This window comes from Podarcis melisellensis (assembly GCF_964234715.1).
Source record: "Podarcis melisellensis genome assembly, chromosome: 10".
Taxonomy (NCBI): Eukaryota; Metazoa; Chordata; class Lepidosauria; order Squamata; family Lacertidae; genus Podarcis; species Podarcis melisellensis.
Window position 1 is genome coordinate 39,256,393 of NC_138542.1, and position 12,600 is coordinate 39,268,992.

Consider the following 12,600-nt stretch of genomic DNA (forward strand, 5'->3'; position numbering starts at 1 on the left):
AATAAATTCCATGTAATTACCCACACAACCAAGTAGTAGGGACTGCTTAATGGATGCTGCCATTCCCAATTAACCAGATGTTTTAAGACCAAAAGGAACTGGTAAGCAACCCGAATGGGTACACATGTTACCAATTAGTATGTCCAATGGGGCTGGAATGAAAGCATGCCTTTAAGCTTTGATTTTATTCTCTCATTAGCTCCAGACAATTTTGTAAATTAAAGCAGAGGACACCCCCACCCCGCACAAACTACCCCCTTATAAATGAGAAGGCCTAAGGCGTTGTTTTTACATTTCAGTAGCTGAGTGTCTCAAAGCTTCACATGAATGTTCCTGTGGAGCTTTTAAGACACCGGTAATTGACAGTTCCTGTCTGCTCTCTTTAGCCTGTGCAATCAAGTTAATTTGTACTGGTTTCAAGCTGCAAGGCATATTTATGGCCATTTAGGACTATGGGTCTAGCAGACCATTATGTGTTGCATATACTATGTCAGGAGCCCACGGGAATTAAGAGGTTTCTGCACAATGCCAAGGCAGAGGGTAATCTTTTTACCATAGCCAAATCACAGCCAAAGACTGAGAAATCAAGTTGTCATAATCCATAATTCCATATTAAGCTGATTTTTTAAAGTTTAGGTTGAGAGGTTGTGGCTGAACAGGGTTTTGAACTTGTTTCCTCTGCATCTCAAGCCATCATTTCATCCACTGTGACCCAATGTGCACAATTAGGTACCCATTACTGTATGAATGTTTAAATATGACTCTCTTTCAAGGTGGCCTCATGTGAGTCTGTGGACATGGAAACTATGATTCCTTTGTGAATATTAGCAGACATTTTCCGTAACAGTGTCTGAATGGAATGGTACTGCATGGTAGTGCAGATACCTGTAGGTTAATCCAGAATGTAGACCTAATTCTTGAGGAAGGAAGGGGAATTAGCTCAGGGGTAGTGCACCTGCATTTCATGAAGAAGGTTCTATCCCTAGCATTTCCAGGTAGAACTGGGAGAGGCCCCTGCCTGAACTCCTAGAGAGGCACTAGTTGTGATCAAGACGGACCAATAGTCTAAGCCAGGGGTCAGCAACCTAAGGCCCATGGACCAGAAGCAGCCCATGGAGGCTGTTTGAACAGCCCACGAGCTGCCCCTGAACCGAGCTGCCCGCTCTCACGCTGCACTAAACTGGCATGGGGACTAGCTTCCGTGGTGCCAAAAATTGCGTCTGCGCAGAGGCCAAAAATTGTGGGCACACACACGATACGGCCCACGGAGGGATCTCTGCAGGAACAATCTGGCCCAGGCAAGATAAACCTTGCTGACCTCTGATCTAAGCCAACTTTGCATGCTCCTCAGTAGGCAGTAAATCTGTGTCTAGACTGGCCTATTACAGGTAGAGATTCACAAAATGAAATAATCCTCAATGAGGAAAGGATATACACATTATAAGTTTTCATGTGGGCAGATTTCTGTAGAGCTGCATCCCCTCATTGGAGCCCCAGATGCAGCTCAGATGCAGGGGAGGACTACAACTACACCGGTGTGTGTGTGTGTGTGTGTGTGTGTGTGTGTGTGTGTGTGTGTGTATACCACCCGCCATGCAAAAATGGCTTTCAGGGTGGTATACAAAGACATTTTTTGAATGCAAACACAGGAATATAAAACATAACCAACACCACACTAAAATTAAAAGGGACAAAACCATTTAACCAGCTTAAAAAAAAAAACCATAATCTAAAACGCCTGAGCAAATCCAAAGGTTTTAAGCTAGCACCAGAACTTGCACCCCATTCTCTTGAAGTTGAAGCACCTTGTGTTTTCAGTGTTCCAAAATACTTAGCTTCATAACATGCAGTTGCTTAAATAAGCCTCCCCTTTCAAGTTCTTTGGATGGTGATAAAACGCTGGACCCTCAGCAATCCCAGGGGACTTGTTCGTGTGCCCAGCCTAGGAGAAGCGCCTGGGTGTGACAATACCTGGCTCCTTTGGCAAGTTGTGCTGATACTAATCTGAGCAAGCAAAGGCAATTTCTTATGAAGTATGACAGGCTGGGAAGGAAGCGAAGCTTTTAAGAAAATGAAGTACCAACAGCCTGTGTTGGGCTTTATATAGCACCTGTTCATTGTCCTGGTATCTAAGCACTGAACAAAAACCCAGATGAAAAGCAAGAGGCCTAGAAAGGTATTTCGTGACATGACATTCATATTCTCATCTTGCAGTGACCTTTCCCAGGGACCTTGTCAGCCGGGAATAAAAGCAAGAAGTTCCTGTACAAGTGAAAACTGCAGCCCCAGAGAATAGTTTGTGGGTGAGGGGAATGAAAGAAACAAGCCAATGGGAAGGCAGAAGAAAGAAGCATAGAACAGCAGAGTTGGAAGGGACCATGAGGGTCATCTAGTTCAACCCCCTGCAATGCAGGAATCTTTTGCTCAATGTGGAGCTCAAACCCACAACCCTGAGATTAAGAGTCTCATTCTGTACTGACTGAGCTATCCAAGCTGGGAGGGAGGGAGGGAGGAAAGGAATGCTATTGTTTTGTTTTTTAAATATAGGTAAAGGGACCCCTAACCATTAGGTCCAGTCGTGACCGACTCTGAGGTTGCGGTGCTCATCTCGCTTTATTGGCTGAGGGAGCCAGTGTACAGCTTCTGGGTCATGTGGCCAGCATGACTAAGCCGCTTCTGGCGAACCAGAGCAGCGCACGGAAACGCCGTTTACCTTCCCGCCGGAACGGTACCTATTTATCTACTTGGACTTTGACGTGCTTTCGAACTGCTAAGTTGGCAGGAGCAGGGACTGAGCAACGGGCGCTCACCCCGTTGCAGGGATTCGAATTGCCGACCTTCTGATCGGCAAGCCCTAGGCTCTGTGGTTTAACCTAATGGTCAGGGGTCCCTTTACCTTTACTTTACTGTAAGGCCTTCAATGGCTACTAGCCAAGGTGGCTATATTCTACCTCCACTGCCAGAGGCACTATGCCTCTGCATGCCAGATGCTGGGAAGCACAATTTGGGGACGGTTCTGTTGTGCTCAAGTCCTGCTTTAAGGCAGCAGTTGGCCTCCATAAGAACAGGATGTTGGACTAGATGGGCCATTGGCCTGATCCAGCAGGACTGGTCTTACATTCTTAAGATGATAACAAAAAATTGTCTCCATTTTTAAGGGGCTGGGGGCAGTGAAATCTTTATATTTTTAGACAGTTGCTGCGTCGCTTGTAGATTATGGTATGAAGTACCATTTCTGGCCAAACTGGAAAATATATAGAGGCTGCCTGAACTCCCAAGTGTTGCTTGAAAGGCAGCTTGTACCTTTACTGTACAAAGGTAGAATATAGATTCATTGCTCTGTACACTTTTGCCTTTGGCCCCACCTGCCACTGGCTTATGGTCCCCAGAATGTTATCCAGAAGGTGATGAAAAGAAGAAAAGGTTCTTCCTCACCCCTGTTGAAAAGGAACAATTCATATAAACTAGTAAAGTTGGTCTCAGCATGGGCTGACAATACTTTCTCCTGGTTTTGTTCTTCACAGGGGTAGGAGGTGGGACAGTCATGCTCGCTGGGAAAAGTACCGCAGACACATATGTGGGAGGGGAAATCCAGTCTTAAAACAGCACCCTGTATTCATCCTTGCTGATTCATAACTTCCTACATGCATTAAAAAAAACCAGTTCAGCCATTTCCAAGAGATGCAGGCTAACAGCAACAAAAAGTGAGATGAAAAATTCAGGCACCATTTAGTTCCTTTCTTCCCATGAATTTGTTTTGGGGAAGAAGGGACATCTCTTTGATCTAAGCTTTGCAGGACAATCCAAATGACAGCCAGAGTTCAAACAAGAGCAGCTCTACGAGTGCTCATGAACCTTCAGCATGTGGAGATATGCTCGGAGTTGTCCTTTTTCAGGTGTGTTCAACAGAGGGAATGCTCTCCAGTTTTGCCTCAGCTGGCTTTGTCTCCCATATTCATGGTGAAGCCAGTTGCACTTGCCCTGACAAGGCTGCTATAATGGGGGCAAGTAGGAACCTGGAAGTTGTCTCAGACTGAGTCAGACCATTGGTCCATCTACTGTAGCTCAGAATTGTCTACACGGTAGCATGAAATCTGGCCCCAACTTCCTACAAATCCTCAAATAAATATACTCCCAAGCCTCATCAAAATGCAGAACTAACAATATGGACTCTAACACCATAGCAATCCAAAGAGGCACAAAACAAGGATGCCCACTGTCTCCCTTCTTCTTTATCCTGGCTCTGGAACCCTTAGCAATCTGAATCCTAGCAGCCACAGGCATCAAGGGAGTGGAAATAAAAAGCAGAACCTATAAATTAGGGCTCTTTGAAGATGACCTAATGGTCACAACACCAGACCCCTTAAACACAGCAACCTCCCTAATCAGAGAACTCAACACATTTGCAGTGGTATCAGGCCTACAAGTAAACTTTGCAAAGTCAGAAGCTATGTGCTTCAACACCCCTCCTCACACCCAAAAAGAACTCACTAATGTCACCAAGATAAAACTTTGCCGCACCAAGTTCAGATACCTAGGGGTAAAAATAACCAGAAACCTCAATAAGTTATATCTCCACAACTACAAGCCCTTGTGGCACCAAATAAACAAAGACCTACAGAGATGGAACAACACAAATTTCACTCTCTCAGACAAGATAGCCATGATCAAAATGATCACCCTCCCAAAACGAACCTACCTATTCCAAACCATCCCAATCTGGATTCCCCAAACCCAACTCCACAGATGGCAGAGAAAACTACACTTCTTTATCTTCTCACACAAAAAAACAAGAATAGGCCCCAAACACCTGCACCTCCACACCTCAGAAGGAGGATGGGGAAATCCCAACATAGAAACATATTACATTGCCAACCAAATATGCCATATAATCCCATATATACTAGAAGATGAGACAAAACAATGGATACACCTAGAGAGGGACACAATTGAAAATACCTGCACCACAGCATACCCTCTCATCCCAAACAAACTAAGGAAAATTCCCACAACACTTAACAGGTACACACAGACCATGCTGAAAGCATGGAAAACAGTAATAGACAAACTATCTCCAACCCCATCCCCACTAATTCCCATTGTGTACCACCCATTATTCCACCATGCAGCACAAAACCTCCAGATTAAAACCTGGCTAACTAAAGGCTTATATCGCCTAATATTCTATAAAAATAGCAAACCTTTGTCAACACAAGAAATACAAGACAAACTAGAAGACACCCAAATGCCCTGGTTAACACACCACCAATTACATGCCCTCTTAAACAATCCAGTAGTAAAATCAGCAGCAACTAGGCCCCTGACAACCTTTGAAAACCTCCTCCTAACAACAAAGGGACACGGTAGAGGGATGGTATTGCAATATTCAAAATACTACTCCAAAATCCCACGAATTCCCTAGATGCAATCACAAAACAGTGGGAGGATGACATAGGCTATGAGATTAACCCCACTCAAGGGACCAGAATGTGGTCTAAACCCCCCTTTAAATCCATATCAACGAAAAGAAAAGAACTCACTTTGAAACTCAGCTTCAGAAAACTAGAGTTGATGCGCCCAGGAACCTCACCAAAATGCTGGAGAGGGTGTACCTCCACAGGCACATACCTCCACATGTGGTGGGAGTGCCCCAAAACCCAACTATTCTGGAAAACAACCATACGAGAAATATGTAAACTAACCAAGCAAGTATTAGAAATCACCCCAGAATTGGCCTTACTAAATATCTTCCAAGACAATAATGCCCACTTACACCAAAAGAACTCATAACCCACCTACTTTCAGCATCTAGAAACATAATAACCAGACACTGGAGAGACCTGTCAGGAGTAAGCATGGGCAAAATGAGATCTAATGGGGTTAAGTTGCGGAATGGTTAAATTGCTGTTGAGTATTAGGAGAAACTGCTCAATGGCAAAAGCAGCTGGATAATGTGATACATACCTAGAGACGTGGTGAGCTCTCCTTTTCTGGAGGTCTTCAGGCAGAGATTGAGCATACATCTCTTGTGGGAAGCACTAGGTCTGATTTTGCTGCGTTGAGCAGGTGGTTGGATTAGATGGTTGGTCTAGAGGACCCCATCCAGCTCTATGGTTCTATGAACATAGGCCAGGAATGGGGAACCTCTGACCTTCCATATGTTGTTGGACTCCAACCCTCAACATCCCCAGCTAGAATGGTCAATAGTCAGAGGCAATGGGACCGGGTAGTCCAACAACATCCAGAGGACCACAGGTTCCTCTTCTCTGTAGAGCAGTACAATGCCAAATGCTAAGCTTTGTGAGATACAGCATATCTACAGAAGTAAAATAGAATGGTCTTCAACAAACTTAATCCTCAGGCTGTGTACACATTACCAGCTTAAAATGCAGCTAGGTCATTCTTTGGATCAATATGGATTGAAGTTGGGGGTGAACTGCATCAAAATGTAGTATTTCGCAATAAAAATGGTCACATGACTAATGTTGCGCATCCACCACTTTACAAACCAGGGGTGGGATGCAGAGGAAATAGGGGTGTGTACACACAGCAGACGTAAGACAGAAAATGCTTTCTTTCCAAAGCATTTGCATATCTTACTGTCTTCTCGCTATGCATCTGAAAAGGAAAACAAATGAACTGCACTTCGGCTTCATCTGAAGGTACCATTCATTTTTATAATGGTTTCAGAGCCTGGAAGAAAAAAAAACATTAACTTAATTGTAACTTGTTCCGCCCCCTTACTTTTTCTTGTAGCAATAAGAGGACATGTGAGAAAGTTTTTTAAGTGTCTCATTTAAGCGCTCATATCAGATCTGAGGCTGCAGCCTTCTTTTCAGTTCTGAGAACATAAGTCCCTGGAAACCCATTATTATGTAATCTAGGTATAAGGTACCCCAACCAATCATCCCGCTATATTGCCTTGGGGAAATGATGTATTTCCGTGAAGCTGAGCCATGGAACACTTTCTGGGGTCATTTGTGTCCTCAGAAATATTGGAGGAATCTCAAACAGCTTGCACCCTTTGCCTCCATCATTGCTCAGAGCTGAGTATTTAGAATGGCGCTGCCCACTGTGTGAAATGTTCTCCTTCCAGTTATTAGACCTTCAGTTTCTAGTATTTTCTGTTATTTTCTTGAGCTTATAAACATTGCATGTTTTGGGGTATATGGGGTGCTAGGGGAGGGGTAGTACCTCTGATGGGGGACACGTCATGCATCTTCTGGGGTAGTTTGTTCCCCTTTGATCCCCACCCTGCACTCAGCTCTCACCTGTGGAGCCTAGAAGCTGTCAGCATGTGACAGTAGCCACAGCCTGTGAAAACAGCTTCAACTGGCCACCTCAGCAGGTAAGGGTAGCCGATGGGTCTCAAACCCTCAGTGAGTGTGGAGCTTGCCCTGCATTTGAAGACAGGCTCTGGCGGATTGAACAGACAAGACTAATAGTGGGTCCAATGGTCAAGAAGGTGGTTTGTACAGAGAAATGAGGGGCAGGTGGGGATGGTCAACCTGGGAAGGTAGTCCATCTAGGAGAAGGAGAACTCTGATCCTAAACCTCTGCTGCCTTGCAGGATATCTTCGGGAGAAGAAAAAGCTAAAACACAAATCCAGAGTCCCTAAGATGGTTGGATGGTGCCTTGTACACCAACTTCCAGCAACTCTTGCAGTCAGGCTGGTGCCAAATGTATTGCTCTGCTTTCCTTTGGACCACATCAGAGAGGCTGAGGGGGGTCTTGTCATCTGGGCAGCCCAGGACCTCCATACACATTGCCCAGGCCAGCACCCTGGGAAGGTCACTTTGGTGCTGCTAATGCAGTGGTTTGACTTCACCCCCGGAGGCGCACTCCATTGTCTCTCAAGACAGGCAGATGCCAACAACATTTAATGTTCTGCAAATCTGATGCACCACTTTGGGGTTTTCCTAAATATTAAGCAGCTTATAAATATTTGTAAATAAAGAATGAATGATAAAGAAGCATTTGCCTCAAGGCAACCTTCCAGGAGCTGCATGCCCACGGTGGGCAGAGTCAGAGGCAAGGGTGGGCAGAACACATGGTGTACATTTCAGCTCCACATGCCCTCTCTATCCTCCAAACAAGGAACAGACTTTATCAGACAAATTCTAGCCAGGCAAAAACACTTGGGGTGGGATGCAAAGCCAGTGAGGGCTGTGGCCTAGGGAGAGATTCAAGGGAGATGGAGGGCTATTTTTCTCTCCCACGTCTGAGGTTCCCTGTCTCTGAGCTAGACAGACTGTGGTTTGATTCGGTATAAGAAAACTCCCTACATCGCACCAAAGTACTGTATTCCCCTTCCGAACACCCTGTTACTACACTGCTTAGCATTTGGGAAGCCATGAGAGGCACCAGAGAAGGAGAATCTCAGGTTTCATGTCTCCTTCTGTTTCCATGGACACCATTTTCTAATTCTGTGGTGGATGCGTTTAAATCTCCCAACCTTGTTAATTCTGCTCTAGGAGCTTCTTTGCTTAATATTTTGCGCAAATGCCCTGAAATAGTTTGGCATCAGCAAAGAAAGTAAACAAAAATAGAAGATAAAGCACTTCTTCCAAATATGTTCAAGTGGGCAAGGTGGTGAAGATGAATGGGAGACACAAAAATCCTTAATAATCCTCGTGACTCTCAGAGAAGCGGTCCAGGCTAGAACTGTCTGGATAGCTCAGTTGATTAGAGCGTGGTGCTGATAATGCCAAGGTTGCAGGTTCAATCCTTGTATGGGACAGCTGCATATTCCTACATTGCAGGGGGTTTGACCAGATGATGCTCAGGGCCCTTCCAACTTTACAACTCAGTAATAATAATAATAATAATAATAATAATAATAATAATAATAATAATAATTTATTATTTGTACCCCACCCATCTGGCTGGGTTTCCCCAGCCACTCTGGGCGGCTTCAACAAAGACAAAAAATACACTAAGATGTCACACATTAAAAACTTCACTGAACTTCCACAGGGCGGGCGCCACTACCGAGAAGGCCCTCTGCCCGGTTCCCTGTAGCTTTGCTTCTCGCAATGAGGGAACTGCCAGAAGGCCCTTGGCACTGGACCTCAGCGTCCGGGCAGAATGATGGGGGTGGAGACACTCCTTCAGGTATACTGGGCCGAGGCCGTTTAGGGCTTTAAAGGTCAACACCAACACTTTGAATTGTGCTCAGAAACGTACTGGGAGCCAATGTAGGTCTTTCAAGACCGGTGTTATGTTGTCTCGGCGGCCGCCCCCAGTCACCAGTCTAGCTGCCGCATTCTGAATTAGTTGTAGTTTCTGGGTCACCTTCAAAGGTAACCCCACATAGAGCACATTGCAGTAGTCCAAGCGGGAGATAACTAGAGCATGCACCACTCTGGTGAGACAGTCCATGGGCAGGTAGGGTCTCAGCCTGCGTACCAGCTGGATCCAGTAGACAGCTGCCCTGGATACAGAATTGACCTGCGCCTCCATAGACAGCTGTGAGTCCAAAATGACTCCCAGGCTGCGCACCTGGTCCTTCAGGGACACAGTTACCCCATTCAGGACCAGGGAGTCCTCCACACCAGCCCGCCCCCTGTCCCCAAAAAACAGTACTTCTGTCTTGTCAGGATTCAACCCCAATCCATTAGCTGCCATCCATCCTCCAACCGCCTCCAGGCACTATGATCTAGGGCACCAGAATCTCTTCAAACAATACGAATGCCATGAGTCTTTTGTAAAAGGTAAAGGTAAAGGTACCCCTGCCCATACGGGCCAGTCTTGACAGACTCTGGGGTTGTGCGCCCATCTCACTTAAGAGGCCAGGGGCCAGCGCTGTCCGGAGACACTTCCGGGTCACATGGCCAGTGTGACATCGCTGCTCTGGCGAGCCAGAGCTGCACACGGAAACGCCGTTTACCTTCCCGCTGGTAAGCGGTCCCTATTTATCTACTTGCACCCGGAGGTGCTTTCGAACTGCTAGGTTGGCAGGCGCTGGGACTGAGCAGCGGGAGCGCACCCCGCAGCAGGGATTCGAACCGCCGACCTTTCGATCAGCAAGTCCTAGGCGCTGAGGCTTTAACCCACAGCGCCACCTGTGTCTTTTGACTGCTTTACAAAAGTTGGTTGTCATCCAAATCACGTCCCTTCACCTTGCTGTGGTGCAGGTCCATCCCAGGCTTTGAGCTCTATTCTTCCCATTTCCTGTTTTCTCCCTTCTGGACACAAGGTATGGTAACTCCCCCAGGTAACTAGCATTGGTTGTCACTTTAGTCTGATCAAACAAATTTTGCCATGAAGGTTTTCCGCCGCTCTCACAAAAAAGCAAATAGCACAAGCTGGGAGGCCTGATAATTATTGTTCGGGGTAAATTTAACCACTTCTGTGATCCTACGAACATAAAAGGCCCTGCTTCACTATGCCAGAGACCCATCTAATCCAGAATCCTCTTCTCAGAGCGGCTAACCAGATGCCTGTGAGAAGCCTACAAGCAAGGGGGGCAACTTGAATTAAATATTGGGTGGCAGGTAAGCCCCATGCTGCATAATCGATCAGAAGAATGGCAATGCCCATCAACCGGGGAGGGCAGCCCCCTCAAATATTTTATTGGGGGGCAGGGTGGTGAAAGGACCTTGGCCCCTGGGAGTTGGCTCCCATGCCTGCAAGTAGCCCCTGAGAGTCTCTGCCCTCTCGCCTCTTGTGATTCCAGGCAACGGGCATTCAAAGGCACCCCGTCTCCAACAGTGGAGAACAGAAACCGTCATAGCTAGTTGCCATGGTGAAAAGCTCTCTTCTGAAGCTAGTCTTTGCTGGGGGAGGGAGTGCTTGGATGTCAATGAGGGATTTCCTCCAAATGCAGAGCTACAGGGGATTTTCCCTCAGGGCTTCAGCAAAGGAAGGAAAGGGCCAAATTTCCCTTCCATACCTGCTGCACTCCTCATAAGTACTAACTCTTGATGCTGCCTGTGTTTGGGGATGGTAGCCCCAGAGGAACTCTGCACTTTAGAGGCATTAATCCACAAACATAGTTTGGCCATTAAGCTCTTCATGGCAGAGCTCCTCTTCCCCGCTTTCCCCAGAACCTCAGCCAAGGATTAGTTCCTTGGCTCACCAGAGCATTTCCTTTTGCCCAGAGGCTTCCTGTCTGGCATCACAATCTGCCTTCCATAGCCCAGGGCTGGAGGCTCCTCGGCTGTTTCTCGCTCTCTGCCAACTGGCTGCCTGTGTTTGCTTTCCTTCCTCTCCTGTCTTCCTTGACTCGTAGCTTCCCCTGGGTTCCTTTCAAAGCCCCATCTGCTAGAGCTGTGGCGTGAGTCATCAGGACAGAGGAAGCTCCTTATATACTGTCAGATGCATTGCTCTGTCTAACTCTGCACCCTCGACACAGACTGGCAGCGGCTCCAGGATTTCGGATTGAAGCCTTCCTCAGCTCTGCCAGGAGACGCCAGGGATTGAACCTGAGACTTTCTGTATGCAAGACCACTGTTCTGCTGCAGAGCCACAGCCCTTTCTCAAAGACATCTGCTTCCACAAATAGCCTTGGACTGTTGCCTCGCAACTCATGCTTTGAACAGTCCTTGCATTTGCCCAGTTTGCTTTTATATCAGGGGAGCTGTGATAGAAAGGAATTACCGTAAGCAGGCTCTGCAGTTGGAAAGCAAGGGCCTGGATTGGAATAGTGGCTGGGGAAAGGTGTGCTGGCCCCTCATCCAATTCCATTTCTTCCACTCTTCCATTTACTAGTTTAAACTAGTTTATTCTCTTGTTTATTTACCCTGATTAAGGGTAGGGTGGGAATACAGGCCCCTTCACACACACCCCTACACACCCCTTCAAACAAGATAAACAGAGACAGGGGCAACACTCAGAGATCCGCCATCACTGATCCACGTTTGGCCCTCACTCTCCATCTGAAAGCCAGCCAGGAGCATTTGGGGCATGTTAGAATGAATGGCCTTTGTCAGAATTAAACTTTCCACTCACCTTGCCAGAATTTCATGCCCACAGGAACAAGAGGGCCTGACACACTTGGTTAGATCTACTGTCCTGCAATGGTTTGTTTTGTACGCATTCGTGTCTGATCGGGAGAAAACTGTCCACAGCAGATACAGTGTTTGTTTTCTGCATCGCATTGTTTATATGCAGACGGCACATTCGAAGCATCAGAGACCTCCTGCAATTTCAAAAGACCATAAACACCATTTGCAAAGAGAAGTGTTCTCTGTTAAATTCCTCTATCTCAGGCAGAAGGTGGCAAAGCCCTTCTGTTTTCTTAGACAACCTTTCTTTTACTGCTCCTGTCCCTAGAAAAAAGGGGGGAGTTTAAGGAAAGTAAAAGGGATGTAGCCCAGCAGTAGAGCATCTGCTCTGCATGCAAAAGGTCCTAGGTTCTATCCCTACATCTTCAGGAAGGGCTGGGAATGTCTCCAGTTTGAAACCCTGCAGAAATGCTACTAATCAGTGCAGACAACTGAGTGAGAGGAACTCATTGTGCAGGGTAATGAAAGTTAGCCAGAAACTTAGTATTCCGTGGGCAGCTGTGGAAGCACATCACCACCCTGTAGGCCTGGAATGGTCAGCTGGAAGTCAGCATGAACAGAGCTTTGCTCCCAAGTAAAAATGGGTGAAAA